Source organism: Terrapene carolina, unplaced genomic scaffold, assembly GCF_002925995.2.
Source record: "Terrapene carolina triunguis isolate 2854851 unplaced genomic scaffold, T_m_triunguis-2.0 Scaffold69, whole genome shotgun sequence".
Lineage (NCBI taxonomy): Eukaryota > Metazoa > Chordata > Testudines > Emydidae > Terrapene > Terrapene triunguis.
In genome coordinates this window covers 13,622,594-13,646,423 of record NW_020664420.1, presented here as the reverse complement: position 1 = coordinate 13,646,423, position 23,830 = coordinate 13,622,594, and the positions used below count along the sequence as shown (strand labels likewise).

The window sequence follows — 23,830 nt, the reverse complement described above, 5'->3', positions numbered from 1 at the left end:
TTTTTTTCCATCAATTTTTTTTACCGCTTTTTATTCCAGTAATCCATGCAGATACAACAATACTAATGGAGATTAAGGTGAATTCTGGCAAGCACATTTTTAACATAATTGCTAACCAAGTTATAATTCCAGGCCCAAATTCTGCTCCCAGTGAAGAGAGACATGTTGCACAGATGCAACTGAGAGCAGAATTTTATCAACAGAATCTTTATTAATGGTACTGAAGCATAAGCCAGAAAGAAAAAAGCATGACAATTATTTATTAGCAGTATTACAAGAGGGTCTAGACTAAGATCTCTGATTTAATTTGCAAAATTGGCAGTTTAAAAAAAAAAATCTCTTTTTTTTTTAAACTTTGTAACCAAATAAATGTTATATGTAAAACTGCATTATGGGTTTCCAAAGTCATTTTTCAGAGAAGTACTGCACTTTATAAAAACTATCATTTGAGGTACGCTGGTACTATTTGTGACATAGTTCAGTAAATTAGAGTAGTTCTGGTCCATGGTGATTTCCTATGACAGCCTCATGGCTGCTGACCAATTGGAATTATTACCTAATGCCAATTTATTATAGTGTGTCCAAAGTTTAATATCTTATTAATGTGCTGAATACATGCTGACACACCTCATCAGGACAAAAAAATTGATTTCCTGATACTGTTGTTGCTGCTGCCCCTTCACATCTCCCCTCTTCTCCCCATCCCCGCCATAGTTTTAGAGGGTAGAAAATGCTCTGATATTCGAATTCTAACCATTAAAAACATAACTAGAATGAATGACAGAAGATTACCTTTGTTCTTACAAATATATTTTTTCCTTAGCACTCTAAAAAGTTTATCCATCATTTATGTGATGTTTTTATATCTACTTTGACTGTGTTTATAATATATGAATCAGACATAGTGAAAGTCTGCTTATGCAGAGCTTGTCAATTTGATTCCAATAACTTCTGTTTACATCAATCCTCTGCTATCTAAACTACATATCTCCCCTTTGGCATGGAACATGTTTACGCCAATCAAGCATGAGGAAATCTGTAGAGAGTAAAAGTAAACTATATACACAAGATTTTCCATCACTTTCCAACTAACTTGCTTAGCTTAAATTACCTTAGTAATGACTTTTATGATGTATTTTGCATTTAATAAATAAAAATGTTGAAACTTAAATTACACCTGCATCATTTTATAAGGTGCCAGTCCAGTTTATAAAAGCATCCACAGAAAGATCCATTTCATCTCCTTTTATTTACTAACAATTCATAAAAGTGTAACAAACAGGGCACAGTCTCACATATATCTCTCATTTTGGAATCAAATGTACTTGTGTGGGGGCTTGGCTACACTTGCGAGTTAGAGCGCATTAAAGCAGCCCCACGCGCCCTAACTCCCTACCCGTCCACAAGGTACTGACTCCGTGGCTAGAGTGCTCCTGGTAATCCACCTTGGCGAGAAGCATAACGCTTGGTGCGCCTTGGGTGAAACGCCCGGGCGTCAGTGTGAATGAGGTGTTGCATTACTGTGCTCTGATCGGCCTCCGGAAACGTCCCGTAATCCCCTTAAGTAAAGTGGTCAGTCTTGTCATTTTTTTGGAATCGCTGCAGAATGCAGTGGGGGGGGGGGGGGGGGGGGGGGGGGGGGGATCTGCTGCTGTCTGAACTTACAAGACAGTATGCCGACATGCTCTCAGCCCCCCAAAAACCCACTCTCTCTCCCCGCACATACACACAACACACTCCCTGTCACACTCCACCCCATCCCCATTTGAAAAGCACGTTGCAGCCACTTGCATGCTGGGATAGCTACCACAATGCACTGCTCTCTGTGGCCACTGCAAGTGCCGTAAATGTGGCCACGCCAGTGCGCTTGCAGCTGTCAGTGTGGACAGACTGCAGTGCTTTCTCTACTGCGCTCTACGAAGGCTCGTTTAACTCAAAGCACTCTACATTTGCAAGTGTAGCCATGTCCTAAGTTTCAACACTATGTCACAATTCAAAACTGAAACGGCTAAATATCTGAGAATTGGGTGGAGAAAAGGGCTGTGCTAAAAGGTGGAAATGCCATTCCTCCTGCATACTGTTCTGTAGATGTGCATGACACTTTATGGATAATTAAAAACACCATATTTCCTAGGACCTTAAAAATTAGATATATACACACACACACACATATGCATACACACAGCAAGGGATGACAACCAACCATGGTGATATGAAAGGAAAAGGTGAAAGATCTGTGTCTTGAGTTCCTTGTTAAAAACAAAAATACATTTAACATTAAAATTTTGAATCAGTGGCCAGAGTTGAGACCAGCACAGAAGCAAGCGATAGAAGACATGCTGTACTTTTTTACAGCAATCAACAGCCCTTAAACCTGATGCTCTCTAGCTCCATATCTGTAGTAAGCAGTAAATTAGTGACTGACACAGGCTTGGTATTTTATCCTGTGCAACATTTGTTTGGAGTTTCAAGTCAGATCTTACCTTCCCGAATTTCTCGCTCATATAAGATAAGTAACTTAAAACTGCTAGAAAGGAAACCTGCTAAATGCAACAAATAACCCCCTAAACAGAAATATTTAAAAACTAAATTATCTACTGCAGGGATTGGGATGAGATAGACTGCTACATCTGCATCTCCTGGAAGACACTACACTGGATATGTTTAAAGAGAGATCCAAGCCATACCAGGAATCAAAATATTTTTGAAATCCCATGGCCAGTTCTAAAGAAGCTGGGACACTTACAGTAGTAACTGTATTGACAACCTTCTGTATCATCATCAATTTTTATTGAAGTAGTATCTAAGAACCACATACAGTAATCAAGGTTCCATTGTACTGGGCACTGTACAAATACAGTCCCAGCCACAAAGAGCTCACTAGCTAATGACTTAATTCTAAGGTTGTGTCTACACTACCACTTTCAGCGCTAAAACTTTAGTCGTTCAGGGGTGTGAAAAAAGTTTTAGCACTGAAAAGCGCCAGTACAGACAGTGCTTTATCGTCCCTCGTTCAGGGTGGTTATTTTTTAATCACCGGGAGAGCTCTCCCCGGCGATAAAGCGTGACTCCACTGCCCATGTCACAGCGCTGCCACGGCCACGATGTAACTTGCGAAGTGTAGACGTACCCTAACTATTCCTTCAGCTTCGTCCACTACAAGTATCTTTTAGCATGTTACCAGAGCTCAGACTCCAACTAAACTACAAAGTAACTGACTTAGGTCTTGTCTACGCTTAAAATGCTGAAGCAGCGCCACTGTAGTAGTTCAGTGAATACATCACCTACACCTATAGGAGAGATTCTCCCATCAGCGTCTATAATCCCCGAGAGGCAGTAGCTATATTGACAGGAGAAGCCCTCCCATCTACACAGTGCAGTATACACTGGGAATTAAGATGATATTACTGCGTCACTCAGGGGTGTGGATCTTCCAAAACCCCGAGCAACGTAGTTATATCATCATAAGTTGCTAGTGTAGACCAAGCCAGAAAAGCAGTCGGAGTAAAGCTGATGCATAGTCAAATTCAGACAGAACCTAAGTAAGGAAATCTTGCACTATTTCTACTTGTGCACTACAGAAAAGAGCTTTGTGAACACATGTGACAAAGTCTGTTTGTACCCAACAACTCCAACACTAAGTACTGTAAAATGGAACTAAAAAGGCATTCTGCAAATTAAGGTGAAAAAACAAAAAACCACATACCTCCCACTTTGCTTCTAAAATGACAAAATTAAAAAAAAATTGCTCAAATAGAGAAGTTAGCCCATAGAGAAATTTATCCTCAATCCCATCTGCAAGCATATTACTTGAAGTTTATTGTCTCTCTCCTCTTAATTATTCCCACTGAACCAAATTCAGAACTGGCGTATGCAAATACAACTTCATACATCTTGCTTACACAAGCTGGGCACCGTGGCTTGTGTCTGTAATCCCAGTTATTTGGGAAGGTTGGGGTCACCAGGTTGCCTAAGGAGGTGTGAACCCACCCAGGTCAGAAACAGAGCAAGTCAAAACTCCTGTGAGGATCTTATGAGGGGAGATTAATACGTATGAGGAAAGATTAATAAGAGTGGGACTTTTCAGCTTGGAAAAGAGTGACTAAGGGGGGACATGATGGTGGTCTATAAAATCATGACTGGTGTGGCCAAAGTAAATAAGGAAGTGTTATTTACTCCTTCTCAGAACACAAGAACTAGGGACCACCATATGAAATTAATAGACAGCAGTTTTAAAACAAACAAAAGGAAGTATTTTTTCACACAATGGACAGTCAACCTGTGGAACTCCTTGCCAGAGGATGATGTGAAGGCCAAGACTATAACAGAGTTCAAAAAAGAACTAGATAAATGCATGGAGGATAGCTCCATCAATGGCTATTAGCCAGGATGGACAGGGATGATGTCCCTAGCCTCTGTTTGCCAGAAGCCGGGAATGGGCGGCAGGTGATGGATCACTTGATGATTACCTGTTCTGTTCATTCCCTCTGAAGAACCTGGCATTGGACAGTGTCAGAAGACAGGATACTGGGCTAGAAGGACCTTTGGTCTGACCCAGTATGGCCGTTCTTATGTTCGAATTTGGCCTTTTGTCTCGTCCCCCAAAATCCTGGCTTTTATACCATCCCTGTGTTTGGAATCACCTTTTGTATGCCAAGAAACCTTCCCTCTTCAAAACATTTGTTTCTTTCAGCTTTCCTATATTACATTAAGCTCATCTTGGCCTTCAACATCTCTTGGCTTAACAGTGCTATCCCATATAAACTGAAGTTACCATTCAAATGCTTCAGGGAGTGTGTTTTCCAAAGTGTTGTCTACTGTTATTTAACACCATAAATAACAATGCATGCAGCCAGCGAGGCCCAACACTATAATGTAGCATATTTTTAGTGGATAATGTGCTATGGGTAGAATTTTGAATATACAGAAACACAGAAAACTGTGAGAATAGCATGGCTCTGAAAAATTACTGAAGAATACATCATAGCTACCAAGTGGCAAACGTCCGTAAAGCAGCAGAGATACTAATTTTTTTCCACAAAGCCCAAGCCAAGTGAGTAACATGAGCTGTCACTTACGTTGCAAGATCAATTTGTGGCGGGCTGTGTCTTCTGTTTGATTAGACTACATTTATAAAGAACTATGATTTAACAAACAAGAATAGTGCAGAACCAAGGTAGATAGTGGTAACTACAATACTGGTCAAATTACATCAGAATGAGTTTCTGTAGCAACATGCCAGAAAATTTATTGTTGATTGTTATGCAATGCCAAATCAATTGTTCCCTTCCTGACTGCTCCCAATAACTGAATTGTAACAGAGGCAAGAAAAAATAATTTAAAAACCCATCTACGGTTACCTTCTAATCAGAGCAGTACATTGTTAAAAAGGAGTTGTGATATTTCATAAGTAGTTTAGCTAAAACATATTAGCAAAACTTTTTTGTTAATAACGTAGATTTTCAAAGCAACATACAAAAAAATTTCAACCATAACTGTATCTAAACTAAAGCAAAAGTGGTGCATTTGTGCACCTATGCCAAGGTAATAAAAATAGCATATCGTAGTCCAATAAAAGATATTACCTCACCCACCCTGTCTCGCTGATATCCTGGGACCAACATGGCTACAATACTCAATAAATCATAATCCTGACCATACAAGAACGCTTTGTAAATTAGTGGAATGGTTTAAAAAAAATTGCAGACAGCAAGGTCTTTTCAAGCCTTAGTGTTTATAAGAAGAAAAAGTAAAGAGTTTATCAGCAACAGAAGAGAAAAAGTTAGCGTGGGACTTACTCCAGTCCTACAATATCTGGACTAGAGCCTCAATTTCCCGAAGCGCTCTTCCTTATCTGCCTCCCAAAAATTCAGTCCTCCAGCCATAGCACTTGTATAAAGGGTCTGGAAAGATGAGCTAGAGTTAATCCTGAAAGCAAGGTATTACCCTTGCACTCTCATATATACAAACATATGTACCATTCCTTTCACCTCTATGATTAGGAAAAATATGGTCTCAATAACAAATACTAAAACTATTTATTTCACTACAATAACCCAGCATCCGTATTTGTTAATGACAATAAGTGATGCCTCACTGGGAATGTAATCTAACAGTTCATAGTTTTGAAGAAAAAGAACAAAATGGCAATCCATCACTAAATAAATACATAGAATAGTGACAATCTAAGAAACTAGTACAAATCTTAATAAGCACTATGGAAAATACTTTGTACACATGCCTTTTTATTTCCTACTGCTTATATTCCAGGAAACTAACAGTAGCACATTCTTAATTTGTAATAACTCAATTTTACATCACCTTCCAGATGCAAATGCCAATATTTTCAAACTTAATGCAGATGTTTCTCTATTAAAGCACAAGCTTCATTTCTTCTCCTCTGCAATTTTTCCACATAAGTCAAAGTTAAGTGTTTTAATCAACTAATTTATAAAACTTTTAACTGACCTACATTACATATTAACTATGATTTTCACAAGTCTCAAGGTTTCAGAAAAATATTTACAAACACATACAAAAGTCTTAGAACATTTTCACATCCAAACTCCCCAACTAGTCAAAAACAAACAAACAAAGGAAATATCCTGCAAAATGTAGGAAATTTCTTGAAAAATATAGGCATAAACAGCAAAATAAAATTTGTCTATTTTTATACTTTTACTGGAAAAAGTATTTAAATTTCAGAACTTTGTACCTAAACACAACACTGCAAACCCTAAGACTGTTTAAGATGAAGTCCTTTAAAAAAAGAAACAGATTATTCTCCATAACTACCTGTTTTCTTCTAGTTTTTTATTATGGTTTCTCAATGCCTTCATTAAAAACTTCATTTTCAGGAAATGCCACCTGCTCATGTTAACAGATGAACAAGTTGGGCTACAATGGATACAGCTTCTCTATCATTACTGAATACCAAATACATCCTTTTTTTTTTTTTTTAAACAAAACACATTTAATGTTAGTAAGCAATCAATATTTTTACATCAATGAACAGCAAGCTACAGTAGCAGATAAACGTATCTACTAACAAATGATCAAAAGCAGAAGGGAATGAATAATTACATAATGCAATATCACATGTTAGTTGTCAGTACAGTACTTCTTCTCTGGAGGACTCTGGCAATTTTGTGGAGGACCTGCAATGTGGCATTAAAGTTGGATGCCTAAAAGTGAGCTGTATCTCTTCCAGGCTAAAGGTTTCCTTGCATAACATTCAGGAAAATTAATCCAAATTAACTATAGGTGTGAATTAAAGGTAGATTAGTTGAACTGAATTAAACCCCTGAGCAGACACACTCATTCAAAATTCAAGTAGCCTAAATTCAATTTACCTTATTCACTGAATTTTTGGTTTAGCTTACTTCAGAATTAAATTGGCATTAATTTGATTTAGTTTAATTCACTGAATTAAGGTAGGATGAATTATATTCCAGGAACTTTAAAAAGCTGATATATTTAACCTACTTTACAGTTCACCTTCAAATCACCACTCTCAAGTGTAAGAGAGAGAGAAACAGAATTATGTGGAGTGAGGTATGAAGGAAGAATTGGTGTTTGAGTTGGGAGAGGCTTGTGTAAGGGAGAAGCAAAGGAAGAGGATCTTTACTCTGATGAATCATAAGAAACTTGTCAAGTGTGGAGTGCCACACCCCTTCCTTTTGCCCCCACCTTTCCCATCCCCAACCCTTTTTCCTCTTGCATATTTCCCTTTGCTTCCCCCCACCAATGTCTCCAGACACTCCTCTCCTCCTGGCCCTCTGTACAATCCTGCTACCTGCCACACATCTCCCTAAAACCCACTCAGCCCATCGTTTCCCCTTTGAGACTGACTGGGTCTATCAGCCTTCTGTTCCCCATCCTACACAAACCTTCCCTTTCCCCTTTATGCTCCATCTCTTCCTGACGGTCCACCCCATATGACCTGCTGCCCGCCTACCTCACCGGGGTGAATGCAGAATACAGCTATCTAGAAAAAACATCAAGAGAAAGTGATTTAAAAAAAAATAAATTGTGTTTATCCATAACTCAAGTATCTGATGGATCTGCACATTTCCACTAGCTAATCTTTGCATAGCTCAAATATTAATCCTGAATAAGAGAAATAACTGTGTATGTTTAATTAAGTAACTATGTTCAAAATATTATGAGAAGTGTGTGTAAGGGTATGTCTACATTGCAATTAAAAACGCAGGCTCAGGCTAACCGCAGTGTAGACGCTGGAGCTGGGAGAGTCCTAGAACTCGAGCTGCAGACTGACCCCGAATATCTACACCGCAATTAAACAGCCCTTTAGCCTGAGCCCTGTGAGCACAGGCCAGCTGTGGGTTTTTAATTGCTGTGTCGACATATCCTAAGTGGGTAAGTGAAGTTTGGAATTTATGGCAACTGTGGTTGCTATGTATGGCGAGCCTAAAAAAAAAAAAGTGTGAAAAACAAACATTTTTTAAAGGGATTTTTGCCAAAAAGTCAGTAAACACTTAAGGGGAAAAAAGACATATGAAAGCCAGTTGTCCTTTTGAGTGTTATTGTGCCAATTTTGGAAACTAAGTTCAATCACGGAAGCATGGAAAACAGGTCTTTCAGTCCTGGTTAACTACACGTGACAGGCTCAATGCCGTCTTAAGTAGGAGCAAATATTTTGCACACACATTTATTAACAGAGTTTCAATTCTGTTTTCTATAGTAAAAGAAAACTGATAAAATCATGAGTGTTAGCAGCTCAGAATTTAAGAGCATCCCTGCCACAAACTAATATGCACATACAAAAAGTCTTATATTACTAAGTTTATGTTCAAATTTAGTCAGTGAGAAAGTAATTCCTTAAATTATAAGTGTCCAAAATGTCAGATAATCTTATTAAATAAATCCAACGTTTTTAAAACATTTTTACTACGTATTCTGCAGTTGGAAAAATCACTACTAAGTAACAAATTTTAAACTTAAATGAGGGTCAAAATTTATGAGATCAAATGCATTTCAAATTACTTTCTGGTGCACAATTTATGACTGATAGTTGGAAAGAAAGCTAGGAATTTAACCCAGATCATATCTATTTGAGCATAGTTATTGTAATCCATGCATTTCCTAAACAAGGTGTGCTCCTTGAAATTTTGGATAAAAAAAAAAAAAAAGCTTATATAAACCTCTTTTATTCAAGCCAGAGTCCTCTCTAAACTAAATTGTATTTTCATTCTTAACAAGATAGATAAAGTGGATCAATTGAGTATAGAGGCCTCTCAACAGAAAACCAAAGAACAAGGTTGAGTTTTAAAAAACTGGATATTTATGACTGAACTCAAGCATGGGACACTTTAATTTACTATTTTACACATCAGGTGATATAAGTTACCACCAAACCAAGCAAGTTCATATTCTACAGAATAACTGAGATCATCATCTGAGCAAGATGCTTCAGCATAGAAATCTAAGCTGAGTTAAAAGCCTATCCTTAATGAGTCCATCACTCTTCCCCATGTCTCAAGCATGTAAGCTATAGAACTTAATATGACACTAATGTGCCAGATATATTGCCTTTGCTGTTTAGATTTTCAAATTTTGCACATGCTTTTAAGTCCTTCAATTGAAAAACAAACTAGGGAAGTGTGGTATAGATGAAATTACTAAAAAGTGGGTGCACAAGTGGTTGAAAAATGGTATTCAAAAAGTAGTTATCAATGGTTTGTTGTCAAATGGGGAGAATGCACCTAGTAGGGTACCGCAGGATCGGTCCTGGATCTGATACTATTCAATATTTTCATTAAGGACTCAGATAATGGAATGGAGAGCATGCTTACAAAATCTGTGGATGGGATCAAGCTGAGAGGGACTGTAAACACTTTGGAGGACAGGACCAGAATTCAAAATCACCTTGATAAATTTGAGAATTGGTCTGAAATCAACAAGATGAAATTAAATAAAGATAAACATAAAGAACTACACTTACAAGGAAAAATCAAATGCACAAATACAAAATGGGAAAGAACTGACTGTACAGTAGTACCACAGAAAAGGATCTGGGGGTTATAGTGGATCACAAATTGAACATGAGCCAACAATGTGATGCAGTCACGAAAAAGGCTAATACACTCCAGAGAGAGTATTAACAGAAGCATTATAGGTAAGACATAGGAGATAATTATCCTGCTTTATTCAGCAAAGGCAAGGCTTCAGCTGGAGTAGTATGACCAGTTTTGGGCACTATACTTTAGGAAATATGTGGTTGAATTGGGGAGAGTTCAGAGGAGGTCAACAAAAATGATAAAAGATTTAGAAAACCAACCTCTGAGAAAAGGTTAAAAAACTGGACATGTATAGTCTTAAGAAAAGAAGACTGAAGAGGGACCTAATAACAGTCTTCAAATGTATTAAGGGCTGTTACAAAAAGGACAATGATCAATTGGTCTCCAGGTTTGCTGAATGTAGGACTGGGAAGAATTGGCTTAATCTACAGCAAGGGAGATTTTGGTTACATATGGGGAAAAAAATTAAGTACAGGAATAGGTCGCCAATGAAGGTTGCGGAATCCCAATGATTGTCAAACCTGTTCTTAAAAACCTTCAAACACCTGTCAGGGATGGTCTAGACTCTAGGCTTACCTGGTCCTGCTTCAGTGAAGGGGATGGACTAGATCACCTGCTAACATCCCTCCCAGCACTAAATTTCTATGATTCTATGATACAGCATTATCATGGCTTGAAAAATCCACTCACCAGTTTGCCTGGGATGAGTGCCATCACCCTCTGTAGAATCTAAGTTTGCGTTTAAAATAAAATTAGTTCCTAATCCTTACTATTGTGAAGATAACTTTCTGAACATGAATCAAGCACAAACGGATATGATTCCTGCGTGTGCAAAAAGCTACTGGGCCTTTGCTACTACTCATGACTTCTCTAAGCTGCAGCAGGACTTTCAGTGTAGACAGTCTGTTCAGACAAAACTTTGGTACTGGAGCTGCTCACCATAAAAGAGAACCTAAAATGGATGCTGAGGAGGGGTACATTTCTGAGACATCAAACAGGAGTACACCCAAACAAAAATTAATCTATGATAGGAATCGCAGCAGCTAGATAGGAGGGGGTTTTCTCACCAGTGCATTGCCTCTGGACAGCGACACCCACCATCTTCGGTGCCAGTCATTAAATCTCCTTGCTAATCCTCTGCATATTTACTCCTGAGGGCATTCTACGCCAAAAAAATTTAAATTCTGTACACAATATTTTAAAATTCTGCAAATTTTATTTGTCAAATAAATGTGGAGGCTCCAGCATGGCACTGGGGAGCACAGACCACTGACTGCACAGAGGTGGGAGATCACTGTGCAGCTCCCCTGCCCACTGAGACATGGACTCAGTGGTGAGGCTGTACACAACCCTGACAGTACAAGGACCAGCCCTGCTAGGGAAACACCCCAGGGCCCCGGCCCTGCATGCCAGATGCACCAGGTGTGGGAGGCAGACTCAGCAAGGCAGGATCCAAATGTGGAGGCGCTTAGTGTTGAGTGATCCAGGTGTGAGTTGAGAGAGTTCTGTGTGCGGGCAGTTCAGTGGAGAATCTGGGTGCAGAGGGGATGTGGATGCACAGGGGCTTGTTGGGGGGTTCTGGGTACAGGGTTCTGAGGCTTGGCAGGAGGGTCTGGGTATGAGGGTCTGGATCCCTGTACAGGGATCCCTCTCCCCCGCAGCGGAGGAGCAATGGGTGGAGGAAGCGGGAGGAAGGAGGGGAGGAGTTTGCAGAGCTTCCTGCAGCCGGGGAGAAATCTGGAGGTGGATCTGACCCGGCCCCGGATGTCGTGCAGGGGAAGAGGAAGTCCTGTCCTTTCCGGCCCAGCCCAGACTAGCAGCCAAGCTGGGCGCAGGGTAGGAACCACCAGCCGGGGTCTTCCCCAATCCCACCTCCTGCCCCACAGTGATTTACCTCTCTGCCGGCTGCCTGGGCACCTGAAACGTACTGCTGGGTAGGGTCACATGACCGCCTTTATGGCTTCCCCGTCAGAAAGCCATTTTTCTGCGGGGAAGCAAAGACATCTGCGGGGGACATCAATAATGTGCATGCACAGTGGTGCAGAATTCCCCCAGGAGTACATATTAGATGACTGGTAATATTTCCATTCCCTGGATGCAAGTAGGAAGAGGGATGTGTTTAAGATTGGACATCTAGATATGCATGTACATGTCTGTGACAAATTATGGGAAAGATGATTAGAATATGTTTAAAAAAAGTATTGTATTGCAAGAGATTTTAAAATTAAATAGAAAGTTTGTTGACAATGTTACAACTAAAAGTATGGATAATTTATTTATTTTAAATTTCAGGGGGCCTAACTAGTTGTTTTGGGAGTGCTGAAGCACAGGAATCTTTCACTATTTTAGCAGGCTTAATCCATGAGTTAATTTTCAAAATAATAATTTGTCTTGGCTATGAACTCAACACCAACACACTAGGCTCAGTTCTTCTACAAAAAGGAAAAATATTTTAAGTTTATTCTACATGCTTATACTAAATAACAATTTCCATGCTGTCTTGTGCACAGTGTGCTCATACCTTCTAAAGTCTACATTACAGTAGAACTCACCGTAATCTGAAATATCACAAGATAGATCTGGTTAACAGAAAAGCAAAATGAAATACACTGAACCCCCCAAATGTCAGTTTCCACGATTTGAAATGGGGCTATAATGATAACCTAACTTCATTGGAATGCTTTTCGGAAATCTGTTATAAAGCTTAATTAATATTTGTAAATGTCACTAAAATCCTTGTATTAAAGCTGCTGTGGAAGTAAAAAACATTAGTATTATTGTCTGAAAACCCAAAATTCAGTTCACAGATCAGTGCTGATGTCATGGGTGGTGGTCATCTCTGTATTTTTGTGATATCAAATCTAAAATAGGCATATTTGAATTCCACTGACAATGTAGAAAAAAAAAGTATAAGAGTTTTCTAAATAGAGAAGAATACAATTGGTAGAGGATGTAATGTTTTCTTCCTACTCCTTCTGACTTATGTTGCACTAACATGCAGATTACACACATTTTAAAATACATACATTTACTTGACAATTGTAATGTTTCTTTTTGGAGCTGTTATGGTCTGAGACCATATTTGATTTACAAACACTTCAGTTCACAGACTGTTTGTGATAAATCATACTGGCATCAGCACTGACCCCAAGAACCATGCCAAAAGTGTATGCTTTTAAAAGCAAAAACAATAATTTGCCCAATGTCACACAGAAAGTCACACAGATGTCTTGACTCCCAGGGCTGTGTTTTCACCACTAGATGATGCCACCCACACATGCTGGTTGTTCAGTAAATACAGTCAGTACCAATCAATGTATTAGTTGTAACTCAAAAGTTTCTCAGTAGTTACAGAATACATTTGCATTCAGTCAAACCCAGCAACCACCTCCATCAGCACTATTTTGGTTTCAGAGGCTTTCTCGGTACAGACATTATTAGGGTGGAAGACCAACAAATTCCAAAACGTGTTTACTGAGGAATGTTGCTACATGGCCAGCAATCATGTGGTCACCAAAACCTTCCGTGGCACAATAAGATCGCCTGTGATGGACATAAGTTGAATATCCAGCCAGGTCACATTAAGGACCTAGGTGGCAATTGATCAGCAAGGAGGCAACATCCCTTTGGGATTTGCCATGATGATGATGATTTAAATTCAGCTTTTATCTAATTTAAATACTGCTAGATGCTTTCCTTGCCTATTATTAAAATGAAAGGAAGAAAATTATATATTGTATATCTATCCAAATAAATAACTAAAAAAGTGTCAATGATGGAAATGCCTTTGAATCACCACAATAAATACAGTTTTAGAGTGCATACGTTGCATTATACTAAGTACAATAAAATGATTTTGAAGACAGGTCTTTCATTCTGACACGTATCACAGACTGTTACTATCATCTCGGTTGACAGGTGGCAAGTGTAGAACATTCTACCAGAATAGAGAATGACAATTATTCCCTTGTACTTTATCCACTCAATGTATTGAATTGAAAATAACAGCTACATGATTTCAATACTGTTTTAAGATGTACAGATTCACAGACAAAATACAAGTGAAGAAAGCAATGCAAGAATCCAAATTCTTTTTAGGCAGTTTTTCATTACATTTCAACTAAAAATCCATTTCTTTACAACATTATAGCACAACCAAGAAGTGAATTTCTTGTTGTGCTGGCACAGTAGGATATTACTTACATGCAGGAAGTCACAAAAAGATATTCAGGTTGGCAAGTTTTAATGAAACTTCCCCCTCCTCCCCCACGCAGAGAGAAAGGAACTGAAGAGAAGAATTAACAGCTGGTGAGTTAAACTGTACATTTATTCATTTTACGATGCTCAATTCTGGACATCTGATGACAAAAAATTAAAGCAGCTGCCAAGAGGACTTGATGTATCTATGGACTAACAACAGGATACAAAGACTTTCACCTTCAAAACCCTAATCCTGCTAACTCGTGCAGATGCTTAACCATGAGTAGGCCAACTGAAGTCAATGGGACTGGTTGTGGTAGTAAGGTTAAGTACGTGCAGAAATGTTTGCAGGATCAGGTCCCACATCACTATTTTGAACTTGGCCCAAGTTGGTAGGCTGTGAAGGGGCTCACATAAACTGAGTAGATGGTTTCAATCCAGGTACTACGCATGGGGATCTATACAATGATTGCAACCTGGCTGTCAGTCTCATCAGGCTGACCAAGCATTAAATTGGACTGGAAAATTACCCTAAAGGTAAAAGGGTAATTAATCTTAGACGAGGCACTCAAATATACAGCAATGGGTACAGTATAAATTCTTAGTGTGGTATACCTTCATTAATTCTAATCATTTCAGAAAAGTCTGAAATATCTGTGGAACATTAATAAAATCATAGTCAGCAAAATGAAAATGAATTACCTCATACTGGGGAGGAAACTATTCTATTCTAGGTGTCATGAATTTAAAGCTGCACTCCATCACACTTGGATGCACTTAATTTTATGTGCGAGTAGTCCTGTTGAGTATACGCATTAAGTTTTTGCAGGATCCAGCCTCTTTTTTTGTTTTTAAGAAACTATACAGAATGCATGAAAGTTTAACTACCTTTACTCATTTAAATGATAAATTTTGTCTTAACCTTGTATTAAATTAATCTACAAGTACTTCATACCTAAAAAGGCCAACGTTTGAAATTTTAGATAGATAGATAGATAGATCACTCATTTTGTCAATTCTCAAATGCCACCCTGGGTCATCTGTCTGTCTTAGCTACCTGTTGCATCTTATCATAAACCTATGATGTGAGCTCTCTAGGGCAGGGACTGTCTTCTTGTTACTTGTTTCTATAGCCTTAATATAATGGGTCTTGATTGGGTCATATGTACTACCGTACTACAAATAAAGGTATTAATTCGCTAAACACTATTGCCAAACAAATACCAAATCAATAATAAATAAGCAGACTTTCTAAAATTAGGACTTTATTGGCTTGCAAAATATTCATAAAATATTACCAGCCCAGACACAAGATCTACACCTTAAACTTTAATCATGATAGCAATGATAATGAAAAAGCTAAAGATGGATATTTTACTCACCCCAGCTGAGTGAGAGAACAGAATTATTAAAGTCAAAAATTATAGTCTGCACATGTATAACAATACAAATATGAGACTAAGGCTGAACATACCTTCTACAGTTGCTTATATGAGAAGATGAATTATTTCTAGTTACTCATTTTATAAAATCACTTACATAGCATTAATTTTAGCCATTTTTTAAAAACATCTCATTTCTGTAATGAAGGGTTTTTTCCTTAATGATGACTTTAAAAATCTCACTTTCGTTTTTTCTCAAAAAACCTTCCTCATTCAAGCTGTCACATGAAGTACAAGTTACTCAAGGCAGTTATGAAACTAGATTTAAAACTCCTTGCTATTTCCTAAGATTATCTTGCCTTCTATTATGAAAGGAATTACATAAAACAATAGGAATCATGTTATGATGACTTTTCTTGTACAACTCATACAAGTTTCCCTAATCAGGAGTTCTTTTTAAAGCTACTAATTTCTTAGAGAACTTCCCAGAACTTAGAAATCAAAAGGTGCTGTACCATATAAGTCACCCTATACTGTTATCTATAGAGTGTCTTAACGTACATGGGTGTATTACAAAAACATAAGATGACAATTATCAACATCTTTCTGTCCTGAAACTTGTGGAAGGAGAAAGAAGCGGAGGTTCCCTCTATTCATGAGTGATATCTAAAGCTATCAGCAATTCTTAAAACAAGCTCACAACATTCATTGTCCAAAAAGTGCTACCATAACTCAGTTTACTGAATTCATTTAATCTCTAACCTAGTCAGAGGCTGTGCTGCTGTAGCAAGATCTATACTCCAAGGTTCTGATCTTGCAAAGAGTTATACAAGTGCTTAACTTTATGAACTTCAGGAGTCCTGTTTACTTCAGTTGGGCTACTTACCTGCACAAGTTAAGCATGTGCATAAATCTTCACAGGAATAGATGCTAAATCTGTAAATAAGTCATTTGCTGTCACCCTCACGTTCATGTTTCTGTCTTACCACACAGGGAAATTCCTCCCATGAGAAAAAAAATTCTAAAAGATACAACAGGCCTCAATCCTGCAATGAGCTCTGTGTTGGCTGACATCTGTACCTACATGAAGTGTCATGTAAATCCACCAAGTGCTATGTGGGTGCAAGCATCTACTTTCACAACAACAGTAAATTGAGGAAAACAATGACTATGAAACCCTGAACTCTGGATGGAGAGGAATGAGTTCCTGACTGGCATCAAGTCATTACCAAAGTTACTAATTCCTAAAGACTACCCCGTAACAGGGGATTTGCTTTAAATGAGCAATAGGTGCCATCATACCCCTATTAACTGATTCTATAATTAGGGCCCTACCAAATTCATGGCAGTGAAAAACACATCACAGACCATGAAATCTGATCTCCCTTGTGAAATCTGGCACCTAGTCAGGGGCTCCTACACTACACAGGGCTCCAGCCGCTAATCCCAGCTGCGGATGGGGAGGGACAAGACTTCCTCTTCCCCTGAAGGGGCTACTCCTGGGATGGGTCAGACCCACCTCCAGGAAGCTCCGCAGTTTGAGCTGTCACCTCTACCCCCATGATGCAGGAGACTGCTGGGAAAACCTGACATATGGTAATCCACCCCTCCCATACCCTGCAATCCTCACTTCTGCACTGCTGGTGGTGCTGGCTTTAGAGCTGCGCTCCCAGTCAGCAGCCTTTCTCTCTGGTTGCCCAGCTCTGAAGGCAGCACCCCTGCCAGTAGCGGGGCAGAAGTACAGGTGGCAATCCCATGACCCGTCTACAATAGCCTTGCAACCCCCACACTCTGCCTGCCTTTTGGGTTGGGACCCCCAGAGATACTAAATGGTGAAAATTCAGATGTAAACTGAAGACCTGAAATTGACAAATTTTAAAAACCCCTGGCCCTGAAACTGACCAAAATGGAATTTGGTAGGGTGCCATCTACAATACTTGTGGTGATGGAGAGTGTCCACAACTCAAATAAAACCTGGTACCACTGTAACATCTGTTTCGCCTCCACAGGCATTATGTTCCAATATGCAAAAAGAATCCTTCCCTCCCCACACCATATTGTAACCACATGTTGTGCCATGATACTCATGGAAACTCACCTCTTATTGAGCCCAATTTCTAAAAGAGTACTAATTTATAAAGGCATATAACTGTTTGGAAAGTGAAAGCTGTAACACAATTAACTGAATTAATAGGGTCTGGTGACAGCAATGTGTCTACAACTCAGCCAGATCCTGAACCTCCTGATTGGGGTAATTCCAAGACGATGTTAACAAGTGTTTGCCACCCACGCAAACCCCCTGAAATGACCCAGTTGACACCCAGCTGAGCTGCAGGGGGGGTGCCAGGCAGCCCCCGTCCCCCACACCTAGCTAGGCTCACGCTGGGGGGGAGAGGGGGGCAGGATTGCCAGGCTGAGCCCGACCCCAAGGGGGCTCGCGCTGCAGGGGGGGGTGGCCACGGCAGAACCAAGCCCCACGCCCCCTGGCAAGGGAGGTCACACTCGGAGAAGGAGACAAAGCCTCCTGCCTAGAAGTGGGGGTGGGGGTCCCCCGTGGGACGAGGCAGTTACCCCTCCCCCGAAGGGAGACACTAACCTGTACAGGCAAGACCCGATCTTGCCGCAGTCTGTGGTGCGTGGCCCGGCCCTGGCCCCTGCTCGCGGGGAAGGGGGTACCCAGGGCTCTCTGCCCCTGTGCCCCACTCTCCGGTGCAGTAAATCAGCTGACAAGCTCTATCCAGCAGCCGTGACTCCTACAGCAAGTGTCGCAAAGCCTCACCGCAGTGACTGACGGCAGGCTGAGGAATGGGCGTAACTATGGAGACCACATCGGCGTGATCCCTCCCCCATTGGGGGACGGGATGGGAGCCGGGTGGGCGGCGCGTCACGGCTGCAGTGCTGAGGGAGGGGGCGGTTGTTCGGCTTCCCGAGCGCCCTGCCTTGGGGAGGGGGAGGCCTGTGGGGCAGTAGGTTGTGGGGGATGCCTTGGGCAGGAGACAATGACAGTGTCTTTGGAGAGCACAGGACTCTTTGTTGCTTTTTATATTATTTAGTCATTGCAGTCTCACAGTGCCTAGCAGCCTAGTCATGGGCTGTGCTAAATCAGGAAAAGCCCTCTGATTCTCAGAGTATCTCCACGGGGAGTTCCTCTGGCCAGGGGCGGCCCAGCACTCGGGGTTTGGGCAGTGCGGCGCTTGCGAGGGGTGGGGGTTTCGGCAGCCCGGCGCTGGTGGGTTTGGCGGCGCGGAGCTCGGGCGGGGGGTTCGGCAGCGCGGCACTGGAGGGGGGGTGTTACGGTGGGGCGGTGCTCTTTTTTTTTTTTTTGCCTGGGGCTGCAAAAAAGTTAGAGCCGGCCCTGCCTCTGGAATAACTAATAGCTCTCATAAATAAACAAGTACTTGATAATAGGCTCTTCAATCTCGCATAGGAAGGTATAATGCGCTCTGATGGCTGGAAATTGAAGCTAGACTACTTCTGACTGGAAATAAGGTCTATAGACTCATAGACTTTAAGGTCAGAAGGGATCATTATGATTGTCTAGTCTGACCTCTTGCAGAACGCAGGCCACAGAATCTCACCCACCCACTCACTCCTGTATCAAACCCCTAACTATGTATAATGGAGAGAGTAATTAACTATTGGAATAACTTATCGAGAGTGGAGGTGGATTCACCATCACTGACCATTTTAAAATCAAGTCTTGATGTTTTTCTAAACCATTAAGACTTTTGGGGGGTGGGGAGGAGAGTTCTATTTCCTGTGTTATACAGGAGCTCAGACTAGATGTTCACAATGGTCCCTTCTGGCCTTGGAATCTGTGAACTAATAAATATTCTGGAATCATAGAATACCAGGGTTGGAAGGGACCACAGGAGGTCATGTAGTCTAACTCCCTGCTCAAAGCAGGACCAATCCCCAGACAGATTTTTGCCCCAGATCCCTAAATGGCCCCCTTAAGGATTGAATTCACATCCCTGGGTTTAGCAGGCCAATGCTCAAACCACTGAGCTAATAATCATTCTGCAAGAGTTAGTTCAGTAAATTTTCAAGTGCAGACAAGCTCTAAACACTGGTGAGTTAGTACAGGGTGCCCGCCCATGTGGTGAATACCTACTTTGTCGGTGTTGTAGTTTATCTATGAAGAATATGTGTTTGTTAAAGTACCTATGGGGAAAATACTTAGAGAGTATGAGAGCATGATGATAGTACCAAGGAACTTCCCTAACTCAGTTTTTTCGGGGGAATACTTGCTACTTGACAGAGATGCTGTGAGAACTAATAAATTAATCTTTGTAAAAATCTAAAGATTTTAAAGTTATTTTTATAACCCATAAGACAGTACCTGTAAGAGTACTTGATGACTGTAAATTGAGCATGAAAGAAAACTGGTGGTTGTCACATTTCCAGGCTGCAATCCAGACTAGTGAGGGGTTGTCACCACCTGCCCTGCATCTTTGGGTGCCTCACAATGCTTTGCTGCTGTAATTCCCAACCTGGGACACTCACAAACAGCATGCAGGTCATACCTTGGGTGTCTGTGTATAACTATGGCCTGCCAGCAACACTCTGGTTTCCACCAGCCTTGGTTACCACTTGCAGAGTGACCCCAACACACTCCCAGTCCTGAATTTTCCCCCAAAATATTTGTTCTGCATTGTTCGTCCCTCTCCTGGACAGTTCAATATTAGAGGTCCCCTTGTAAGGGGTCAATATTCAACAGTTTGCTTTTAAGTGGAGGTATTCAGTTCAGTTTAAATACAACACTGGATTAGTTCTGATTACAAAGAGAGAGATTTTTAGTTAGTACAATTATAAAGTATTAAAGTCAGAAACGGTTACAAGAGGAATGAAGATAAAATGCTCTCTAGAAGCTAACACTTAACAAACAAGACTTGGTTCAAGGTAAAATCCTTACCATATGTTCCTAGTGACAGGGCTATCCAAAATCCAAGGTGTGACACTCTGTACCTCGGGGGAGAGTTTGCCCCCATATTCCTCATTTATATGTAATATAATTTATATTGCATATAAAGCAGGCCGCGTGAGGTATCAGGGGAAAGGTTATGATCTTCTGAAAGTCACTGTTCTATCGAAATATGTATATCATTAATGCATAAAGCTATGAGAATTGTGTTGTATGGTTGTCACTAAAATATGCTGTGGATTTGGGAAGCGTCCAGATACTAGCTCTCCAGAGACAATGCCAAGGAAAGTAACCAACACCTGGGAGGGTGTCAAACAACCATTAACAGCCATTGTCCAGCAAGGGAGCTACAATTCAATGACTCACCAGCATAAGGCCACACCAGGGGTATCTTCACTATGCCTGGCAATTGGCAGAGCAAAGATCAGGGGATACTTACTGTTCAAGGTGCGAGCGCATCGGAGGAACTTGGTGGAGATATCCATACTTAACAACCAGGTGGACAAATTAGCCAAGCAGGCTGCTAAAATGGGCCCTGAATCGCTGTGGGACAAAGTAGGACCTACCATCCAGGCCTTGGCAAATTCCATTCCACCAGATTGTAGCAACATCATCAAGCTACAACAAAAGGACCCAGAAATACAACTCCTCAAGAATGGCAAAAGTAAGCTGTGGACTATTAATCAACATCGTTCAGGTGTAGTGATGGCAGAAAAAGAAGGTGATAAAGATAAGGAAATGCAACTTCCTGTATTGATCATCCCATCAGTACTGAGGGGAGAATTGATTCAACTGGCATATGCTCAGGGACATTTCGGGTTACATCATCTATCTTCAGTAGGATGGTGGCCTAGTATCAGACAGGACATGGAATATCATATTAATAACTCTTCAGTGTGCTGCAAATAACCCCGACCCCCATATCAGGAAAGGTCCTCTGCTACATCAGACTACAGGAGGTCCATGGCATCGTATTCAAATAGATTACATGGGGCCTCTTCCTCGCACAAGAAACGGAAATATTCATTGCCTAGTGGTGGTGGATTCATTCAGTAAATGGATAGAGGCGTACCCCACTAGAAGGTGTACTGCATTAAATACTGTTAAGTTGCTTCTAGAACATGCTTTCAGTTGGTTCGGGATTCCAAACATTATTGATTCGGACCAAGGGCGTCACTTCACTGGAGAAGTAACAAAACAGCTATGTATAGCCCTTGGAATCAAGCAAAGATTTCACATTGCAGGCCACCCACAGTCATCTGGGCTGGTTGAACGAACAAACCGAACCCTGAAAACTGCCCTACAGAAGGTTATAGAATCATCCGGACGAGATTGGGACTGGCATCTGCCCATGATTTTAATGGCCATAAGATCGACCAGAGGGGCTCATGGATTTACACCCCATGAAGTGCTTTTAGGAAGGCCAATGAGAACTCCAGAGGCATGGTGGTTGCCAGGAGGGGTTCTCCTGGATGAGTTTAAGCCGAGACAGAAAACAGATGAATATATCAAAGACCTCCTTAAAACTATCACCAAAACTCAAAAGGGAGCTGCAATTCATTTAAAGGGCAACATCAAGGCAGTAGATGACCGTTTAAACAATAACTTGAAATTCCAGGAGTGGAACAGAGGAGACTATGTACTTTTTAAATCTTATTCAGAAAAGGACCATGCTCTGAGTCCTAGATGGATGGGGCCAGCAGTCATTGTGCAAAAGGATGGACCCGCTGTGTATCAAATTGAGATCAATAATGGGAAAAAGAACAAGCCAACTAAATGGTTCCATAGTTCCCAGTTAAAACCTTGGAAGGGAGTTAAGCCAGTGTATATAGGTACAAATAGGAGCAATGATTGGAAACCCCCATAGTTGCATAATAACCATTTTCTTTCTTCTCTTCCTGTTTACAGAAGCCTGGGAAGCTAATGATGAAGGAAGAATTACATGTTGAACTTTTGTTAATGTACATAGTTATCCTATGAATTCCTAACGTGTCTCTTCAGGAGAACAAATTCTTTCTAACCAAAGTGAATGAATATTGGAAGTGTCAAGTCAACCCAATGATAATGGATCGATGGAGGAGTTCACCACTTGCGGAAGGGTATTCAAGAAGACTCCAAAGCCAGGTAAAGCAACAAAGGAATTCTCTGAAAGAAGATAGCACAACGGAAAAACTTCCAGTGGTTACTAGTCAGAAAGGAAAAGGACCATGGAGAGTAAGGCACCCTGGGAGCGGGAAATGGAATTGGGAGTGGGTAACATTATTGTCTTACAAATCAATGGGACTTTGCTACCTAGCAGACTCAGAATATTCACAGAATCAACTCACCACATTGTCTGACACAGTTAGTACATCTAACCCAGTACAACTCTTTGGTCCCATACGCAAGGGATATGAATGTGAATGGCATATGCCCATTGTAACTTTCACCAATTGTGCCAGAGATCTTTTCAAATGTGTTTCATTTGACATCTCATCTCCCTCCATGGTAATGCCCGGAGAAATGAGTTTATCCATTCAAATGTATCATCAACAAACTCACACAGATTTTGTAGACATCTATATAAAACCTTCTAATCACAATGACACTGTGTTAAGGTTGACCTTTGACTCTCTCACAACTGGTTATAATATCTCCTTGAAGGATCACATTAATTCAAAGTTTTGTATCTCAGATAATGAAATTAATAAGTTTAAGGAATTGTGTATGAATGTTTTTACCATAAATGTTACCTTGACACACTCTGGATTATGGACTATACGAGGCCCACTAGAATTTGAACATAAATAGAGATACAAGTGGTGACTCCACCTTCTATTACCAACCCAATTTGGGATACACCTGTACTAATCAGGTGTGGGAAGAAGACTCTACTTGTCTAAATCCCATAGAGGGAGCTTGTCATTATGAGGTATTACATCATTCCCTCAGCAAAGCCTCAGCAATAGTCCAGGTAGACACTCATTGTTTTTGTATTCAAAGTTTGTGTTCACACTTTTTGGTGAATCGTTTATATACAGTCAGTAACCTAGGGATAGGAAACTTGTGTATATGTCAAGCTATGCAAATTACCGGTTGTGACATCAATGTAATGGTGCACAATGTATATACCCATGACATGTATGGTGAATATAAACTCTATAATGCGTTAACACCAATTCATATTGGGGCAAATTTAGAAGCCATTCGCAAGCTTCTACACCACCAGAAATTAGCTCAGTACCTAGATAACCTGAAGATTGAAGGGAAAAAAACCCTTGTCACAGTACAACATTCTATCTCGG

General features: G+C 40.5%; 1 protein-coding gene across 1 annotated transcript in view; it reads right to left on the bottom strand.

Moving 5' to 3' along the window:
• WDR7 (WD repeat domain 7) overlaps positions 1 to 18,326 on the bottom strand; it is a 437,463-nt gene extending 419,137 nt beyond the window's left edge. The window contains exon 1 of the mRNA XM_029910906.1: positions 18,219 to 18,326. The gene's annotated coding sequence lies outside the window, so the exon portion shown is untranslated. The remainder of the gene's footprint in view (positions 1 to 18,218) is intronic.
• Positions 18,327 to 23,830: the final 5,504 nt, after the last annotated feature.